Source organism: Mesoplodon densirostris, chromosome 7 (assembly GCF_025265405.1).
Source record: "Mesoplodon densirostris isolate mMesDen1 chromosome 7, mMesDen1 primary haplotype, whole genome shotgun sequence".
Classification (NCBI taxonomy): domain Eukaryota; kingdom Metazoa; phylum Chordata; class Mammalia; order Artiodactyla; family Ziphiidae; genus Mesoplodon; species Mesoplodon densirostris.
This window is the reverse complement of record NC_082667.1, coordinates 120,750,292-120,764,808: the sequence shown is the minus strand read 5'-3', so window position 1 is coordinate 120,764,808 and position 14,517 is coordinate 120,750,292. Positions and strand designations below refer to the sequence as shown.

The following is a 14,517-nucleotide window of genomic DNA, read 5'->3' as shown; positions in this document are numbered from 1 at the left end:
GGTTGAATGGTCAATAATGCTTTAGGTCAGAAAAGGGCAGAATGAGAATTCACTGTTCATTCTGAAAAAATTTGTCAGGAAATAAATACTCTCTTTAGAATTTAAGAAGTTCTGTTTTTTTTTTTTTTTTCGGATTCGTTATTAATACATCTAAGAACTGAGTATTTTAGAAAACGTCATTCAACTTTCTTGTAATTTCCGGTTTAAAAGATTAAAAGTGAAATATGAAAGGAAAACAACCTGGACATTGATCTTTAGCTGCTAGCTGGAGAAATGGTGGGTGTGCCTGGCCTTGTGATGTTACAGGGCCTGAACTTGAAGATTTCTTCCTGGGGGAAATAGTATGAAAAATGCTTCGGAAAGAGAGTTACCAGAGCAGTACCACAGAACATTGCCTCTAGTGCCATGAGCCACAAACTTGTAAATTGCTAGATTAAAAAAGTATATGCAGCAACCATCAAGTACTCATCATAGCTATGGCAGAGATTCCCTCATTGCCTATCTGATAAACATTTCCCCATGTTTCCTTTCTAATAGAACTTACAAAGCTTTGCTAGAAGCAGAAGTAGGCCTAGCTAAAAGAACTATGCATTTCTTAGCCTCCTTTCCAGCCCGAGCAGCCATGTAACATAGTTCTGGTCAGTGAGATGTAGGCAGAAATTTCTGGATGAAGTTCTTTTGAAAGCCCTTTTACCTGTTTTTTTTCCTCCTGCGTAGAAATCAGACACCATGCCTGGGGCTAGACCAGTATTCTAGAGGCCTTTAGAGGAAAGCCGGGAGATTTACAGAGATCTTCCCCCATGTATTCCTGAGCTGCCAAACCAGTGTCAGCAAGTGCCTCTGTGCACTTCCATTTGATGAGAAGAGTAAACCCTTGTCTTGCTTAAACCAGTATAATTTAGGCTTCCTGTTACATGCATCAGAACATTATTCCTAACTGATATAATTATTTACACGCCCGTTATGATCTGCCTCCTGGAGATTTGGGATCGTCTCATTATAATTTAACAAGGGATTTTATCTAACTTCAAATCCGGAAGACCTTGGGAGTTTTGGATTTATTTCTGTCTTTTAGACTTGATTGGACCAGCTGGATATCCAGCTGGATGGATATTGGTTACCAAGGAGGTCTGAGGAAATGTGAGGAAGTATTCATAAATAGTCTAGCATCTCCCACTGTCACTTCATCCTCTCTTTCATTTTAGTTCCTGGCTTCATCTGGCTACATAATCTATAGTGAAACTACTGGAGCTCCCTCTGAATGGAGAGGAGTTCAGGTAGTTATAGCACACTCGGGAATCTGACTGATGACCTCGTGTCCCTCCATACCAAGGTTAACTGTGGAGACCGTTTCCCTTAAAAAAAAAAAAAACTTATTCAGGTGTAATGTACATACAGGGAAAGTGCACAGATCATACATGAACAGCCTTATGACTTTTCACAAACTGAACATATCTGTGTAACCAGCATCTTGATCAAGAAACAAAGAAGTTCCTCTATTGCCCTCGTGGATTATCAGTATCCTTCTAACAGCATACATTAGTTTTTGCCTGTATTTGTATTGTATATACATGGAATCATACAGAATGTACTCTTTTGTGTCTGCCTTCTTTTGCTCAGCATTTCTGTGAGATTTGTCCATATTGTTATATATAATTATAGGTCATTCATTCTCATTGCTGTGTAGCATTCCATTGTGTGACTGTATCCCAGCTTATTTATCTCATCAACTGTTGGTGGGCATTGGGAGTGTTTCCAGTCTTGACTTACGAATACTGCTGCTAAGAACATTCTTTTGGTAAACATATGTAAGTATTCTGTTGGGTATGTACTTCGGAATGGAATTGCTGGATCATAGGGTATCAGTGCTTGAGAGTTTTAGCTCCTCTGCCTTCTCATCAGCACTTGATTTGTCATTGCTTTTAACCTAGTCATTCTGGTGGGTGTGTATTTTGTGAAGTGGCTGTTTGTCTTTTGCCCATGTTCTGTTGAGTTGTAGGTCTTTTCTTACTGTTTGTGGGAGTCCTTTTTATATTCTGGATACTAGTCCTTTGTCAGATATTTGTATTGTGAATACCTTTTCCTATCCTGTGATTTGCTCTTTCACTCTTTAATTGTCTTTTGAGGACTAGGTCTTTATATAATCCAATTTATCAGATTTTCTTTTATGGTTAGTGCTTTTTGGGTAATATTAAAAAGTATCTTTGCCTACTCCAACGTCACAAAGATGATCTATATTTTCTTCTAAAAAACTTCATTATTTTACCTGTTATATGTAGATCTTCCCTCCATCTAGAATTGACTTTTGTCTAGATATGAGGAAGGGGGTCACAAAACATTTTTCTCCGTATGGTTATGTAGTGGAGTCAGCACCATTTGTTAAAAAGATTATCCTTTCTCCTCCACTACAGCGTTAGGTTTGTTGTAAATCAAGTAACCAGATGTGTGGCTTGTTTCTGGACACGATTCTCTTCTGTCCCATCAGTCAGTTTTTCTACCCTTGTGCAAGTAGCATACTGTTTTAATTATTATAGCTTTATAATGGGTTTTGTTAACTGTTAGTGTTAAGTTCTTTACCATCTTTGTTCTTCTTTAAGATGGCCTTAGCTAACTGGTGATTGTCAGCCGGTTACGTGGAGTTAATATTCATTTTGTATGTTCTTTACCCTCTACCATACGCATCCCTCAACCAGCTAACTGAAATACTGGCTTAATCTACTTAGCTGTCAAGAGAACCCAGTTAGGACCTCTAACCTCTTAGTGGATTTTCAGATTTATTGAGTAAACAGAAAACAATTTCTTTTCTGTTTATTGAGTAAACAGAAAATGTGATGAATTAAATTATTCATCACATTTAAACTCAGTGCTCACTTTTAGCATAAATCACTGCTGTGTGCAGTAATCAAATATTTAGTTCAAATGTGTATATTTAATTGCACTGAGGCTTAATTTTCTCATTTGTAAGTAATCAGCTGTCTTGTTTATTATGACCAACTCTGTAGATACTGTGTTTGGGATTTTTGAAGCAAAAAGATGAAACAGGAATAGTAAAATAAAAATAAGACGAATCCATCTGGAAGACTGAATCATCTGTGCCTGACATTTAAAGGCAATGATCTTTGTTAGTCACAATGTGATATTGTCAGTTGGAAGAGATTTCTCCTCAGTATCCTGCCTTCTTTTCTCCTTCTATTTCATGTTGAATCAATTGGGGGAAATCATAAGTTTTTAAACTAAAATATTAGTTATTTTTCTTCAAAATGAGTCATTCATAACTTATTTTCTTTGGGGGCTGGAGAATGGGAAGGAGTCAGGGAAGTAGGGGCCTTCTGGTGACAGTGACTGTGCATTCCACATTCCCATATGACACACGTCATCATGTATGGTATGTCAGAGTTGACCCTTGAACAGTGCAGGTGTGAACTGTGTGGGTCCACTTACATGTGGATATTTTTCAGTAGTAAATACTACATCACTACGTGGTCTGTGATTGGTTGAATCTGCAGATGGGGGGTGGGAGGCGCCTATAAATTATATGCTGATTAACCCTTGCATTGTTCAAGGTCCAACTGTATTTAAAATTGAGACTGTCTTGGGAAATTGAAAATATATGAATTATTACAGTACCTTTGGGGAACTTTCTTTCTAGTTTTTAAACTCGGGGGCCAGATGATCAGAGATCTGTATACATGTGTGCTGCATGAGTTTTTAATTCCTCTCTCAATTAATAAATGGTGAGTTACAAGGGTTCATGTTTGCTTCAGCAGTTGGAATTGAACTGAATGTGAGTTAGGCACATAAGGCTCTAACCCCACCTATTTGCTTTTAATTATAAATAAAGAATATACCATTTCATTTATAATGTAATTTTAATATAATTAAGCTTGAATGGTTAAAAGTTGCATAATTATATCCTTCATGAGTTAGAATAACTAACCAACCCAAATCTGCTCAGATCCCTGGCAGCAGTCCATTTGTACAACCATGTGGTAGGCAGTTCTCCTGTGTTAGCAGGTCTGATACAGATTTTTGCCTAAAGATCTCAGTGGCAGCATTTTTGAACAGGTACTTACTGAGTGCATATTGATTTTCAAATACTTTGTAAGCTCTGGCAATACAAAGATGAGCAAAATAGGTGTGTTACCTGCCATCACAGAAGTTTCCAGCTAGAGTTGCATAACTCTGGGTTATAATGCGGTGTGTTTGCCTACTGGTAATAAGAAATACTTTTTTTCTAGCTTTATTGAGATATAATTGACATATAATATTGTGTAAGTTTAATGTGGTGATTTGATGCACATATATATTGCAAAACGTTTACCACGTAAGGTTAGTTAACACATCCTTCACCTCTCAAAATTACATGTTTGTTGTTGTTATGGTGAGAATATATAAGATCTACTCTCTTAGCAACTTGCAAGTGTACAGTGCGGTATTGTTGACTGGAGTCAGCATGCTGCACATTAGATTCTCAGAAGTAACTCATAACTGGAAGTTTGTACTGTTTGAGTAACATCTCCCCATTTCCTCTACCCCCCAGCCCCTGGAAACCACCAATCTACTCTGTTTTTATGAGTAAGTGATTTTTGATTGCCCTGTGAGTTTTCAGGCCTTCTGCTCCAGTTAACTATAGAGTTTCTAAAACAATATATTAGTATCAGACTTTTTTTTTTTTTTTTTTTTTTTTTTGCGGTACGTGGGCCTCTCACTGTTGTGGCCTCTCCCTTTGCGGAGCATAGGCTGCGGACACACAGGCTCAGCGGCTGTGGCTCACGGGCCCAGCCGCTCCGCGGCACGTGGGATCTTCCCAGACCGGGGCACGAACCCGTGTCCCCTGCATCGGCAGGCGGACTCTCAACCACTGCGCCACCAGGGAAGCCCTAGTATCAGACTCTTACATATTGTGGACTATTTTTCCTCAACGTGTAATTAGTTAACAGTGTGTAACGTAGCTGGATTTAGCCGTTTGCACTCTGTACAGAGCATATTCTGTCTGAAAATATTAAGGCTCTGTTCCTGAGTGCTCCTGGAAACAGGCACTCAAAATTAACGTGCACTGCACGTTCTTTATGTATCACGTTTCCTTATCTACTGCTCTTTTTGCTTGGATTGGGAAATAATGAGAATGTGTATACTTACCTATCCATAGACTGTGGCCATATTTGGTATCAAGAGTATGTCCTTATTCATAGATAAGATCTGTCTCCGTATATCACAAGTTCCTGTTTAAGAAGCAAAGTGAGGTAATGAACAGGGAGAAGGATGGATCCCTATCTGGCAGAATTTAGGTGGCCACTCCCTAGGTGTCCAGGAGGAGGAGGGCAAGATTTGGACGAGTCTTTTTCAGAGGTGTGTAGGTTTGGTGCCCCTTCCTTTCCTTGTTGTCTTCCTGAGATCGTCCCTCTGTCTTCTTAACTTACCCTCTGGCTCTCCAGTTCCTTCCCCCGAAGCACACCTGGATTTGATTTATCTATGTAGTTCTACTTTTACACCTTTTAGACCAAGGTCAAGTTTGTCTGCCTCTTGCCATCTCCACTGCTACATCTGGTAGATATTCTCTTTCAGTTTTTGCAGCAGCCTCCTTACTGCTCTCTCTGCCTAAAACTTTTCCATTCCAGCTCATTCTTCCTTCGTTTTGGAGCCAGAATAATTTTACTGAGATGCCCATATGGGTATTCAGGGAGTTTCCCTAGGTGCTTTTCCCTGGTTGGGCTTAGAGTCGGGCCTAGCGAGAGGCTAAAGCATGCTGTGGTGTAGAGGGAGTAGCATTTACAAAGCTTTGATGCTTTAACTGATGGCAACATCATTACATGAAGGGTACAGCCTCCAAGAAAGACTGCAGTTCTTTCAGACCTGATAGTCATTTACCTCTAGGCATGCTGGCAAAGTCAGTTATATTACTTACTGGTGGTATATCCTTACTTTAATTCAAGCACAGATACACATGAACCTTGTTTCTCTTACACAGTTGGATTTGGAAGACCTGTTCTGCCATTTATATCTAAGAGCTTGTTCCTGTTGTTTTCCTGGATATTTGATTCACGCTACTGTGTTTGTTTGGTTAAGAAGAATAACTAATTTGCAATGGTGATCAATATTTTGCCCAGTTGAGCAAACATCTTTGATGAGTTGGAATCCCCTGTCGAGGAGAGAAGTTGCCAGTTAAACTGTTAATGGAAAGCAGTGTATTAGCATAGACAGCATCCTGAAAGTGCACAGGTACCATCTATTAATTAGCTGACCATTGTTGCCTCTTAACCAGCTTGGTGACAGTATATCCTAGGGGAGTTTGTTGTTTTCCTCCATTGATAATCAGAGATTAGACATGACTACAGTTGAGAGTAAAGCTGTTAAGCTGGAAGTAGACCAATTAGTGTAAGTGATGGTAAAGGTGTTAGAGAAGATAAAAGTATACTGTAGTTGTAAAGGTAATGTCAGTTTAGAACTGCTCCTAAACTATAAATTATCTCCCTTTTCTGTGGTGGAGATAATACAAGGGTGAGGCATGTAATCACACTGGCGTGTTTGAGATAAATGTCCTGTGTTGTTGTCCTCAACCCTCCATATTTTTTGCTCTATTTCTTCCATAATATTTTAGTTATAAATATGTGTAATTAATATGTTGTTGATGTGTTTCATTCAGTAAGTTTCTGTCAAATATAATTTTAAAGTATAGTTGTATTTAAAGATTGAGCTTAAGCAAATTAGATGTTTTCTATGTTTTCATGACTACATTTACATGCATTCATATAGTCCACTTACTTTTAAAAGTTTACTGTTTTCTGCCATGTGTTTTTTACATTCAGAGGCACATTTTCTTCTTATTGAAACTGTTTCAAGATTTTGTGATGTAGGCTGGTGGAAAAATGATTCATTTGACAGTAGTGTATTCTACAGTCAGGGTTATTGGAGTACATCATATTTCATTAAGGGAGAAAAGCTTGAGAAAAGGAGAGTCTGTAAACCAGATAAAAGTAACAGTGTCTGTTAACTTCATTATCTTATCACCATCACCTTGGGAGTTACTTAGTGGTGCCTCATCAAGATAGGACCAGTCTACTTATTGTCTACTGGCTTAGAATTCTCTTAACCAATATCTAAGAAATCACAACTTGCTGGTTTAAATTGTAAGGTATTTTTTGGATCTAAGCCAAATTAGAAGATGGATTTTATAGCATTCAGTGTAATTTTTTTTTAAATTTACACTTATTTATTTATTTATTTTGGGCTGTGTTGGGTCTTCGTTGATATGCGCAGGCTTTCTGTAGCTGCGGCAAGCAGGGGCTACTCTTTGTTGTGGTGCGCAGGCTTCTCATTGCGGTGGCTTCTCTTTGTTGCGGAGCATGGGCTTTAGGCTCATGGGCTTCAGTATTTGTGGCTTGCGGGCTTTAGAGCGCAGGCTCAGTAGTTGCGGCGCATGGGCTTAGTTGCTCCGTGGGATGTGGGATCTTCCCGGACCAGGGCTCGAACCCATGTCCCCTGCATTGGCAGACGAATTCTTAACCACTGCTCCACCAGGGAAGTCCCCAGTGTAATTTTTAAACATCTGTTCTTTGAATAAATAATTCTTTAAAAGGCAAAAATAATGTAATGCAATTCATACACTGCTGTGGGTGTGTTAAATGGTGTGATTTTTCTGAAGGGCAATTTAGGAATATGTATCAAGAGCCTTGAAGCGTTACCTTTGACCTAGTAATTCCATTTCGAGGAACTTAAAGATTGAACCAAAGATATTCATTGTAGTATTATATCTATTGATGAAAATTTGGTAAATCATAATGTCCAACAAAATATAGTTATGATATATCCATATAGAAGAATGTTACTTAGCCATTATAAACTTTATTACTTAAGACTTTAATAACAAGGGAAAATCATGATGTAAAAGTGAAAAAGGTATGAAGAACTCTGTAAGAAGTTGAGCTCTATCAAACAAAAGCTAGCAGTTAAAAGCATGAGTCAGGGGACTTCTCTGGTGGCCTAGTGGTTAAGAATCCACCTGCCAACGCAGGGGATATGGGTTCGAGCCCTGGTCTGGGAAGATCCCACATGCCGCAGAGCAACTAAGCCCGTGTGCCACAACTACAGAGCCTGCGCTCTAGAGCCCATGAGCCGCAACTACTGAGCCCGCGTGCCACAACTACTGAAGCCCGTGTGCCTAGAGCCCGTGCTCCGCAGCAAGAGAAGCCACCACAATGAGAAGCCTGTACACTGCAGCGAAAAGTAGCCCGTGCTCGCCGCAACTAGAGAAAGCCCACACACAGCAACGAAGACCCAAGGCAGTGAAAAAAAAAAAATTAAAAAGCATGAGTCAGCCCTGTATATAAAAGATCTGGAAAGATCATCAAGCCACATAAGATGCAGAAAAGCAAGGTATAGAATAATACACATGCACAGAAAAATAAGATGTTTATGAAAATATACTAAATGAACCATATTTAATTTGTATATAAGCATGTACAGGCATAAAGAAAAGTTTTTTTAGTAAAACTGTTAATAATGACTGGAACTGGAGATAAGAAAAGGCTTACTTTGACTCGTACTTGACTTTTAACAATGAGAGTGTATCCATATATTAATTTGTAATTTAACGTAATAATAAAAACCCCCCTGCAACTTTTCTATTTTATAAAGAAAAAAATTCACTAAGATATAAGCAGTGGTTATCTCTGGATGGTAGGAGTTCAGATAGTTATTAATATTCTTCGTAATTTTTTATACTTCCCAGAATTTTGGCAATGAATAGGTATTATTTTTGTAATCTGAAAAAGCAGTAAGATTTTTTAAAAAGCTGAAATCACAGGTAATAGCGTGGTCTGGAGTAAGGATTGCTGTTATTCAGATCCTGGCTGTAGCATTCTAGAGCCTTGTGACCTTGGGGCTGGGGCTGGGGGAGCTGTTTTACTTTTCTCACAGGATTTTTTGAAGATTAAATTAGGTATGACATATGTAGGTTAATTTTTATAGTGTCTGGCATGCATTTGGTGCTTAATGAACCTTAATTAACGCCCTTCTTGTTTTTTTCTCATTAATGACATAATAAACTCTTCCAAAGAGTGGAAAATACCATAAAGCTATTAACAAAAACACAAATGTATTCAATAATTAGACAGTTGAAGAGCTTACAGTGTGATAGTTTCAGAAATAATCCTGCTACAGTATACAAAGTGAGAATATTCCTTAGAGCAAAGCAAAGAACTATGGTATTTCGCTTCTGATGATAGGAAGAGGCGGGTATCAGTCCTCACCATTCTGTGTGAACCAGTTGTTAGTCAGCAGTAACATTGTTGTCTAAGTATAGTTTAGAAAATTCTCCACAGGTTCAACCTGAATAGTTTTTTTAAAGCTTTGTTATAGATAAATTGCTGTTTTTTTTTTTTTTTTTTTTGCGGTACGTGGGCCCCTCACTGTTGTGGCCTCTCCCGTTGCGGAGCACAGGCTCCGGACGCGCAGGCTCAGCGGCCATGGCTCACGGGCCCAGCCGCTCCGCGGCATGTGGGATCTTCCCAGACCGGGGCACGAACCCGTGTCCCGTGCATCGGCAGGTGGACTCTCAACCACTGCACCACCAGGGAAGCCCAAATTGCTGTTTTTATTCATCATAGCTGTCAATATTAAGAAATAAAATTAGGATTTCAGGATAAGTCTTGTATTAGTAAATTAATATGTAAAATGAGATACCTTAATTTCAGAGGCTATATTTCAGTGACATAAGATAACTAGGGAAAATAGACATCAACATAAAATTCTCAAAGCAGTTAACGATTGTATTCTTCTTACACATTTGTTAGACATACAATAGAAAATACAGACATCTGCTTTTCCCTGTTGTGCAGAGGAGGTATCACAAGCTTAAAAAGGAGGATTGATTGATATCAGCTGGTGAGGTGGCAAAGTAGGGTCTCGTCCTAAATACATTGGACTTGAGAAGCACCAACATTGCTGTCTCTGGTATTGCTGCATCTGATGTTTTCATACAAGGAAGCAATTTTTAAAAACACTAATTCAGAAAGATACATGCACCCCAGTGTTCACAACAGCGTTATGTATAATAGTCAAGGTACGGAAGCAATCCAAGTGTCCATCAACAGATGATGAATGGATAAAGAAGCTGTGGTATGTATATACAATGGAATACTGCTCAGCCATAAAAAACAATAAAATTCTGCCATTTGCAGCAACCCAGATGGACCTAGAGAGTATTATGCTTAGTGAAATAAGTCAGACAGAGAAAGACAGATACTATATGTCATCACTTATATGTGGAATCTAAAAAATAAAACAAATGAATGTCTGTAACAAAACAAACACTCACAGGTATAGAAGACAAATCAGTGGTTACCGGTGGGGAGAAAGAAAAGGGGAGGGGCAAAATAGGGGTATGGGATTAAGAGGTACAAACTAATGTGCATAAAATAGATGAGCAACAAGGATAGATTGTACAGCACAGGGAAATATAGCCATTATTTTATAATAACTAGGTGGAGTATAATCTATAAAAATACTGAACCATGATGCTGTACACCTGAAACTAATATAATACTATAAATCAATTATACTTAAATACAAAAAAGGGAACAATTTCTTTAAAGGGCTGAGAGGTTTGGATAGGTATCAGGTGTTCCTGTTAGTTCATTTGTTTCCTTATTTAGTCATATTTCTCAAAGGAATACATTTGATATTATGTATAGCTGGCTATGTTTCTTCTTATAGTCTTGCTCTTAAATCGCAACCCTTCAAGAATGCCACAGAGTGAAAAACAGTTTGGGATAGATTTTCGTGTGGTAGAAAATGAGTGTGCTTTGGGAAACCACTCTGCTCATGTGACTCTGAGTCAGCAGCAGGGTCTCAGCTGGGAGCCTGCACTTATGGTTTGGCATGAGCACCTCTTTTCTTGAGTATCTACTAGTAATAAAAATTTCAATACTAATGCCAATTCAGTGCTTTTTATAAATGTATGAAATCCTTTAGAATTGAGCCCTCTGTGTTCATTTCCACTCTGATATACATATTTTCCATTATATGATCTTTTTTCTAAGAAGCTAAAAAAATATGTTGGAATATGTTGTTCTTTCATACCCGTATCTGATTTTTTACCTTGTAGATTGGTCAGTAGTCAGTGTTTTTTTTTTGTCTCAGTAGTGTCTTTACATATATATATATATTTTTTTCAGTATGCAGGCCTCTCACTGCTGTGGCCTCTCCCGTTGCGGAGCACAGGCTCCGGATGCGCAGGCTCAGTGGCCATGGCTCACGGGCCGAGCCGCTCCACGGCATGTGGGATCTTCCCGGACCGGGGCACAAACCTGCGTCCCCTGCATTGGCAGGCGGACTCTCAACCACTGCACCACCAGGGAAGCCCGTGTCTTTATATTTTTAACCTTGTAGTTGTTTGACTCATTATAGGTTTTCTAGGAAATTTTCTGTTGTTTTTAATGAATTTCAGAATGGTTCTCTTTTGAGTTTGTCCCTTATCTTAATGGCATCCTATTATTTTCCTTATATAATTTGGTGTATTATTGTCATCCTTGCACCACAGCATTTGTTGTAAGAGGTAATCTGAGCGGCATTGTGTTTCCCTATTCTCTTGGTTGGCTAAATGACTGTGAGAGAGGCAGTGGACTCCAGGCTCCAGGAGGGCAGAGACCATGTCAGCTTTACTCACTGTACACTATGTCTTGCACAGCAGATGGTACATAATAGGCACACAGTACAGAGGCACACGAGGGTGTGTCGAAGCACAGATAGAGCAGAAGGAACCTTGGGGTCATAGGTCACTACAGCCTGAGTCATCAGTGTATTGTTTGGGGTGTGGAGCACAAGAAAAGGAGGAGAGGGAAGATTCAGCCAGGATTTTAGAAGTATGTGGAGAAACGAGTAATAGTGATAACAGTATTTTTTGTTTTTTCTTTTTTAGCATTTTAACCTTTTTTTTCTTAATTTTTAAATTTTATTTATTTTTTTATACAGCAGGTTCTTATTAGTCATTAGTTTTGTACACATCTCAGTGTATACATGTCAATCCCAATCTCCCAGTTCATTCCACCCCCCCGACTCCATGCCGCTTTCCCCCCTTGGTGTCCATACATTTGTTCTTTACATCTGTGTCTCTACTTCTGCCCTGCAAACTGGTTCATCTGCACCATTTTTCTAGGTTCCACATACATGCGTTAATATACGATATTTGTTTTTCTCTTTCTGACTTACTTCACTCTGTATGACAGTCTCTAGATCCATCCACGTCTCTACAAATGACCCAATTTCATTCTCTTTTCGGCTGAGTAATATTCCATTGTATATATGTACCACATCTTCTTTATCCATTTGTCTGTCGATGGGCATTTAGGTTGCTTCCATGACCTGACTATTGTAGATAGCACTGCAATGAACATTGGGGTGCATGTGTCTTTTTGAATTATGGTTTTCTCTGGGTATGTGCCCAGTAGTGGGATTGCTGGGTCATATGGTAATTCTATTTTTAGTTTTTTAAGAAACCTCCATACTGTTCTCCATAGTGGCTGTATCAATTTACATTCCCACCAACAGTGCAAGAGGGTTCCCTTTTCTCCACACCCTCTCTAGTATTTGTTGTTTGTAGATTTTCTGTTGATACCCATTCTAACTGGTGTGAGGTGATACCTCATTGTAGTTTTGATTTGCATTTCTCTAATAGTGATGTTGAGCATCTTGTGCTTCTTGGCCATCTGTATGTCTTCTTTGGAGAAATGTCTCTTTAGGTCTTCTGCCCATTTTTGGATTGGGTTGTTTGTTTTTTTAATATTGAGCTGCATGAGCTGTTTATATATTTTGGAGATTAATCCTTTGTCTGTTGATTCGTTTGAAAATATTTTCTCCCATTCTGAGGGTTGTCTTTTTGTCTTGTTTATGGTTTCCTTTGTGGTGCAAAAGCTTTGAAGTTTCATTAGGTGCCATTTGTTTATTTTTGTTTTTATTTCTATTACTCTAGGAGGTGGATCAAAAAAGATCTTGCTGTGATTTATGTCAAAGAGTGTTCTTCCTATGTTTTCCTGTAAGAATTTTACAGTGTCTGGTCTTACATTTAGGTCTTGAATCCATTTTGAGTTTATTTTTGTGTATGGTGTTAGGGAGGGTTCTAATTTCATTCTTTTACATGTAGCTGTCCAGTTTTCCCAGCACCACTTATTGAAGAGACTGTCTTTTCTCTATTGTATATCCTTTCCTCCTTTGTCATAGATTAGTTGACCATAGGTGTGTGGGTTTATCTCTGGGCTTTCTATCCTGTTCCATTGACCTATGTTTCTGTTTTTGTGCCAGTACCATATTGTCTTGATTACTGTAGCTTTGTAGTACAGTCTGAAGTCTGGGAGTCTGATTCCTCCAGCTCCATTTTTTTCCCTCAAGACTGCTTTGGCTGTTCGGGGTCTTTTGTGTCTCCATACAAATTTTAAGATTTTTTGTTCTAGTTCTGTAAAAAATGCCATTGGTAATTTGATAGGGATTGCATTGAATCTGTAGATTGCTTTGGGTAGTATAGTCATTTTCACAATATTGATTCTTCCAGTTCAGGAACATGGTATATCTCTCCATCTGTTGGTATCATCTTTAATTTCTTTCATCAGTGTCTTATAGTTTTCTGCATACAGGTCTTTTGTCTCCCTAGGTAGGTTTATTCCTAGGTATTTTATTCTTTTTGTTGCAGTGGTAAATGGGAGTGTTCCCTTAATTTCTCTTTCAGATTTTTCATTATTAGTGTATAGGAATGCAAGAGATTTCTGTGCATTAATTTTGTCTCCTGCAACTTTACCAAATTCATTGATTAGCTCTAGTAGTTTTCTGGTGGCATCTTTAGGATTCTTTATGTGTAGTATCATGTCATCAGCAAACAGGGACAGTTTAACTTCTTCTTTTCCAATTTGGATTCCTTTTATTTCTTTTTCTTCTCTGATTGCCATGGCTAGGACTTCCAAAACTTCGTTGAATAATAGTGGCAAGAGTGGACATCCTTGTCTTGTTCCTGATCTTAGAGGAAATGCTTTCAGTTTTTCACCATTGAGAATGATGTGTGCTGTGGGTTTGTCATATATGGCCTTTATTATGTTGAGGTAGGTTCCCTGTATGCCCACTTTCTGGAGAGTTTTTATCATAAATAGGTGTTGAATTTTGTCAAAAGCTTTTCCTGCATCTATTGAGATGATTATATGGTTTTTATTCTTCAGTTTGTTAATATGGTGTATCACATTGATTGATCTGCGTATATTGAAGAATCCTTGCATTCTTGGAATAAACCCCACTTGATCATGGTGTATGATCCTTTTAATGTGTTGTTGGATTCCGTTTACTAGTATTTTGTTGAGGATTTTTGCATCTATATTCATCAGTGATATTGGTCTGTAATTCTCTTTTTTTGTAGTATCTTTGTCTGGTTTTGGTATCAGGGTGATGGTGGCCTCATAGAATGAGTTTGGGAGTGTTCCTTCCTCTGCAATTTTTTGGAAGAGTTTTAGAAGGATGAGTGTTAGCTCTTCTGTAAATGTT

The 14,517-nt window shown here is 38.4% G+C and overlaps 1 protein-coding gene and 1 pseudogene across 3 annotated transcripts in view; both read left to right on the top strand.

Moving 5' to 3' along the window:
• Positions 1 to 14,517, top strand: part of ARHGAP32 (Rho GTPase activating protein 32) — a 267,544-nt gene that overhangs the window by 22,562 nt on the left and 230,465 nt on the right. The window lies entirely within an intron of this gene.
• LOC132494274 (pre-mRNA-splicing factor 38B-like) overlaps positions 1 to 14,517 on the top strand; it is a 36,520-nt pseudogene that overhangs the window by 13,514 nt on the left and 8,489 nt on the right.